The sequence below is a fragment of the Taudactylus pleione genome, unplaced genomic scaffold (assembly GCF_031769625.1).
Source record: "Taudactylus pleione unplaced genomic scaffold, aTauple2 ptg000509l, whole genome shotgun sequence".
NCBI classification, from domain to species: Eukaryota; Metazoa; Chordata; class Amphibia; order Anura; family Myobatrachidae; genus Taudactylus; species Taudactylus pleione.
Genome location: NW_028284911.1, coordinates 499069 through 505202, shown reverse-complemented (window position 1 = coordinate 505202; position 6134 = coordinate 499069).

Below are 6134 nucleotides of genomic sequence, written 5' to 3'. Positions count from 1 at the left end.
TGCATCAGGGGTTGCTGTCAGCAGGAGTCAGGGATACACTAGAACACAGAACAGCACGAACCATACTCCATGGAAGTAACGAGATATTCAGGCCCAGAATGTTATCAGGGGAGGATATATATACCCTGGGTCTGGCTGCAATTGGAGGATATGGACAGGTGGTCTGGCAGTAGCATTCTGAGTGGTGGAAGGCACAACATGCAGAGGGAGTATTCATCTCTGCAGCACTGAGTCAGAACTACACCTGTGATTCCAATCAGGGCTAGCAGTGTTCACAGACAGGAAAGGACCCAGGTGAAATAATCATTGTGGAAGGAATGCATAGAGAAGTGCCGCAGCAGCATGATCAGAACAGATCCTCCAGGTAAATTACACACACAGATCCATGGAGACAGCTGGCAGTGGTAAGTCAACAGGCAAAAGGTGAAAACTAGACATGGTCGTGACACTCTTATTCTCTCCACATCGTCTATGATAGAAGAAAAAAAATGTCATTGTGGACATCTAGCTCCTCTTTCTGTACCCTGCTTCCCCTTTTTGGACAGTAAGTCCAGCATGGATGGTTTGGAAGAAGGCCTAGCAACAGATGGGGATGGTCATTATCAAGACCAGGTCCCCCCAGTGGGTGTAGTCTGGGAGGTATTGGTTGGCATGCAGGCAGCGGAATAACAAAGGCCTCCATATTGTCTATGCTTACTATTCCGTGTTTCATTTTGCCATTCAGGTAGGAATAAACTAGTGGGCTACAGAACACAGTGACAGAATCACTGGATGTCTTAGTGCATTCAGACCAAATACGATCCATAAATTCCCAGACAGATTCCGGACAGATTAATCCTTTGCTTCTAATAATCTTTGGCTATCTATAACACCCACCTTTGCCACAAATTACCAGACACTTTGAAGGCTGTAACTTTGAACTGCTTTATAGAAAACATATGAATGAAACTTTTCCATACTGCAGAACATGATGGAGAAATCCCTTGAAGTTCAGCACCTAGAGCATCTTTTTTCATGTTCTCTGAAGCCTCTCCTGACTGTGAAGAAAGATTCTCCACACTGTAGTCTTCCATTGTGACTTTTTAATGGTGATTTCAGTGTTGTCCACTGGCTGAGATTCATCTCATCTGAGGGTTGTGTTTTCCCCATGCAAATGAGACAATTCACATCCAGAAGTGACTCTTATGTTTAGTCGTGGTGTCAGTCTCTCTTTTGGCAGAATTAGGCTTTAGTTTTTTACAAATATTATAAATATAGGCTTTAGTTTTTTAGAGCATATAACTTTATAAGCTGTTAGGATAACATTTCTGCTATGTTTAAGATTAAAACAAAAAATCTTTTTGTAACCCAATAACTTAAACAAAAAAGTTTTCATTGCAATATTCATGCAGCCCCTTGCCAGACAGCAGCACAGCACCCCTGCGCAGCTATGCCGATGACAGGTGTGGCTGACATGCACATAAAAAAATTGTTTATTTATTATTTTGGGCAGAAGCCCCTCGATAGATAGGAGCACAGCACCCCTGCGCAGCTACACCGATGACAGTGACAGCCAGGTGTAAAACTGATAATAAATTAATTAAAAAACAATTCATTGGTTGCAGCCCCTGGCTGTTAAATTGATCATAAAATAATTAAAAAAACAATTCATTGGTTGCAGCCCCTGGCTGTTAAATTGATCATAAATTAATTAAAAAAAACAATTCATTGGTTGCAGCCCCTGGCTGTTAAATTGATCATAAATTAATAACAAAAACAATTCATTGGTTGCAGCTCCTGGGTGTTAAATTGATCATAAATTAATTAAAAAAACAATTCAGAGGTTGCAGCCTTGGCTGTTAAATTGATCATAAATTAATTAAAAAACAATTCATTGGTTGCAGCCCCTGCTGTTAAATTGATCATAAATTAATTGAAAAAACAATTAATTGGTTGCAGCCCCTGGCTGTTAAATTGATCATAAATTAATTTAAAAAAAATCATTGGTTCCTAAACCAACCATAACATTAATTTAAAATGTCAGGCAGCAATGCCCCAATCAGCACGCAATGGAATGGAAAAAGGTGCAAGATGGAATAGTCCTTGGCCCCTCCCACCCACCCTTATGTTGTATATGCAACAGGACAGTTTAACAAACCAATCATTTCAGCGTCAAGGACTGCTAATTGTGGCTGAAATTATTGGTTTGTTTGGACCCCCATAAAACAAGTTGCCAATGTGCTTTGGACATGGAAAGAAAATAATCCCATACACAAACTGGCTTTGCATTACAAGTTGTGATCATCCTCATCCTCGTCCTCCCCATCGTAACTGAAAGGGACTGTCTGACATGTCTATTAGGATGTTATCTCTGAAATAGTCCTCCACCATTCTGTGAATGGAGAACGTATCACACATAGTCACGGTAAAAGACATGGCACTAGTAGGCAGTTCTCTCAGGCCCGACCAGATGTCATTTTTTGGTGACTGATCTGCATGACCAGCAGGCATTCTGTAAGGAAAATTTAGTATTTTCCTGGCAGCTGTTGAAACTGAAGGAGGAGATAAAGGCGTTTCACATGCGGCTGCAGCTGACAATTTTTTGACCAACAGCTCTTTGCATAGTTTTAGATTTTGGTCTTTTGGAAAAAAACTCAAAAGGTAGGACTTAAACCTAGGATCCAGAATGGTGGCCAAAATATATTTTTCAGATTTCAATAGGTTGACGGCTCTTGGATCCTGGTGAAGTGAATCCAGGGCTTGATCCACCAGTCCGACACACTTTGCGCAATCGCTCCGTTTCAGCTCCTCCTTCAGTTTATCCAGCTGTTTTTGCAAAAGTCTGATGAGGGGAATGACCTGACTCAAGCTGGCAGTGTCTGAACTAACTTTACATGTGGCAAGTTCAAAGGGTTTGAGAACCTTGCACAACACGGAAATTATTCTCCACTGCACTTGAGTAAGGTGCATTCCCCTTCAACGGCCTATGTCATAGTCCGCTGTATAGGCCTGGATGGCCTTTTGCTGTTCCTCCATCCGCTGAAGCATATAGAGGGTAGAATTCCACCGAGTTACTACCTCTTGCTTCAGCTGATGGAAGGGCAAATTTAACTGTACCTGCTGGTCATGCAATCTTCAACAAGCGGTCGCTGAATGTCTAAAATGTCCAGATATTTGCGTACCACTGAGAGCATCTCCTGCATGCCCCTGTCATTTTTTTAAAAATGTTGTACCACCAAATTAATTGTGTGAGCAAAACATGAGACGTGTTGGAATTCGCCCAGATGTAATGCTCTCACAATATTGATGGCATTGTCCGAAATCACAAATCCAGAGGAGAGTCCAAGTGGGGTAAGCCATTTAGTAATGATTTCCCTGAGTTTTTCTAAGAGGTTCTCAGCGGTATGCCTCTTAGTGAAACCAGTTATACAAAGAGTAGCCTGCCTCTGTATCAGCTGTCTTTTGGGAGATGTTGCTGCTGCTGTTGCTGTTGTAGGCAATACACCTACCCAGTGGGCTGTCACAGTCATATAATCTTTAGTTTGCCCTGTCCCACTTGTCCACATATCAGTGGTCAAGTGGACAGTGGGTACAATGGCATTTCTGAGGACATTAATAAGGTTTTTTTTACTGTCCTTGTACAGATTTGGAATTGCTCTTCTAGCGAAGTGGAATCTAAAAGGGATCTGGTAGCGAGGACACAGGACCTGAATTAACTGTTGAAAAGCCCCTGCAGTAATGGCGGATACTGGACGCACATCTAATACCAGCATAGCTGTTATGGCGTCAGTAATCTGCTGTGCAACTGTGTGATTGCTGTCATACTTGTTTGCCCTTGCAAACGATTGTTTAACAGTTAATTGCTTTTTGGAGGATACGCTACAAGTAGTCTTCCTCCTGGTCCCCTTCTGGGATGAAGATCCACTGACAGCAGCAGCAGCAACAGGCGTAGTCATCAAGGATCCTTCTGAGGAATCACGGATAGGAGAGGAGTCAATCATGTTTGGAATACCAACATTGGATGCAGCAGGACTACTCCCGATGACGAATGAGGATGTTGATGATGCAGGTGTTGAAGATCAAAGGCACTTGGATTTCACAGAGAGGGAGCAGGTAGGTGACACTGGACTTGTTACGTTTTGAGTTTGGGAACTTGGCAACGTACACTTTGATATTTGATGAATGCGCTCCAAGTGACGTAACAAGGAGGAGGTTCCTAGGTGGTTTAGGTCCCTCCCTGTACTCACTCTTACATGGCAACGGGCACATATGGCTTGACAACTGTTGTCCGGATAGGGATGGAAATAATTCCACACGTGAGAAGTACATTTTTTTGTCTTTTGTCCCGGCATGACAACAATGGGCTTTAGCTTTTTCAAACCATGGGCAACAGCTGTTGCCTTACTTACACAAAGGACATCCTCGGCATCAACATCCTCATCACCAACACCAACATCCTCATCATCCTTAGCGCCTTCATCCACCAAAATATCCTCCTCCTCCCCTCCATGTGCAATTCCACAGAAGCATCCTCAATTGCTACGTGTGCAAGATGTTGACTGCCCTTCCCCACATTTACAGAGGGCACACAAATGTTGGAACTTGGAGGATCCTCCAGTACACTAGTATTTAGGTTGGGCTCACACATGGCAACTGCGGACACACTTGCACTCTCCTCGGGGATTTGTGATTTCGATTTCTCAGGGCACACAGTTGGTTTTTCCGGAGCTGTCTTAACAACTTTCACATTTTTAATTGGACCCCCACCACTACTACTACAAGCAGAAGGGCTATCAGAACCAGCAGTCTTCTTCATAAAGTAAGAAGGCCAAGGCCTTATCCTTTCCTTGCCACTTTGTGTAGTGAATGGCATATTGCCAATTTTTTGTTTATATAAAGTCAAATATCCTTTCAATTTGTTTTTCTTAATTTCAGTAAAACCTGCTTTACTATTACTACCATATCGATGGCATGACTTAAGCCCTGCGGCATGGGCCTTCCTAGAGGTCAAGGAAGTTGATGGCCTTGCACTGCTGCCGGCAGCTACAACATGTGGTTCTTGGCCTTGCTCTCCTGTCATGTGACAGTCCTCCATATTTTTTCTGCAGTCTAGAAGCAGTGTCACAATCACCAATTGTGTAGCCAAGTTGCGGTTACAAAATTAACACACGTGCAGTCGTGCGCACACACAAAAATATTAGAAAAAACGACAAATGATGATTTATAGTTTTTGTCAGCTCCAGAAGAACTTGGCCCCAGAGTAACGATTGATCACGACTGGAGTCTGGCAGCACAAGGTTGCAACTTCCGTTGCTGGCTGGATCTTGTCCACTAATGGGGTTAAGCCGAAAACCCACCACCACAAACAAGAAAAAAATATGACACTTTAATTGTATTTTTTATTTAAGAACGATTGGAGTCTGTCAGCACAAGGTTGCAACTTGCATTACTTTCTGGATCTTGTCCACTACTACGGTTAAGCCGAAAACCCACCCACACAAACAAGAAAAAAATATGACAATTTAATTGTATTTTTTTTTAAGAATGATTGGAGTCCGGGCCTGATTCAGACCTGGTCGCAAGCGCTGAGCACTCGCTAACCGGGTCGATGGTGGCCCACAGCGCATGCGCACCACGGAGCCGGCTCCGTCGTGCGCATGCGCGAGACCCGGCTAGCGACGGGCACTCCGTCGCTCAGGGTCTCACAACAAAGGGGGCGAGCTGTCGATGTTGAGTGACAGCTCGCCCCCTTTGGTGGGCAGGCCGGGGGGGTGGCTGCCCAAACGAAGGCGTTCCCAGGAGAACGCCTGTCGTTTGGGGGCGGCCCCACTGACATCACAGGGATGTATAGACAGTGACTGCACATGAGCGCATGGATGTATAACAGTGACTGCACGTGAGCGCATGGATCTATAACAGTGACTGCACGTGAGCGCATGGATGTATAACAGTGACTGCACGTGAGCGCATGGATGTATAACAGTGACTGCACGTGAGCGCATGGATGTATAACAGTGACTGCACGTGAGCGCATGGATGTATAACAGTGACTGCACGTGAGCGCATGGATGTATAACAGTGACTGCACGTGAGCGCATGGATGTATAACAGTGACTGCACGTGAGCGCATGGATGTATAACAGTGACTGCACGTG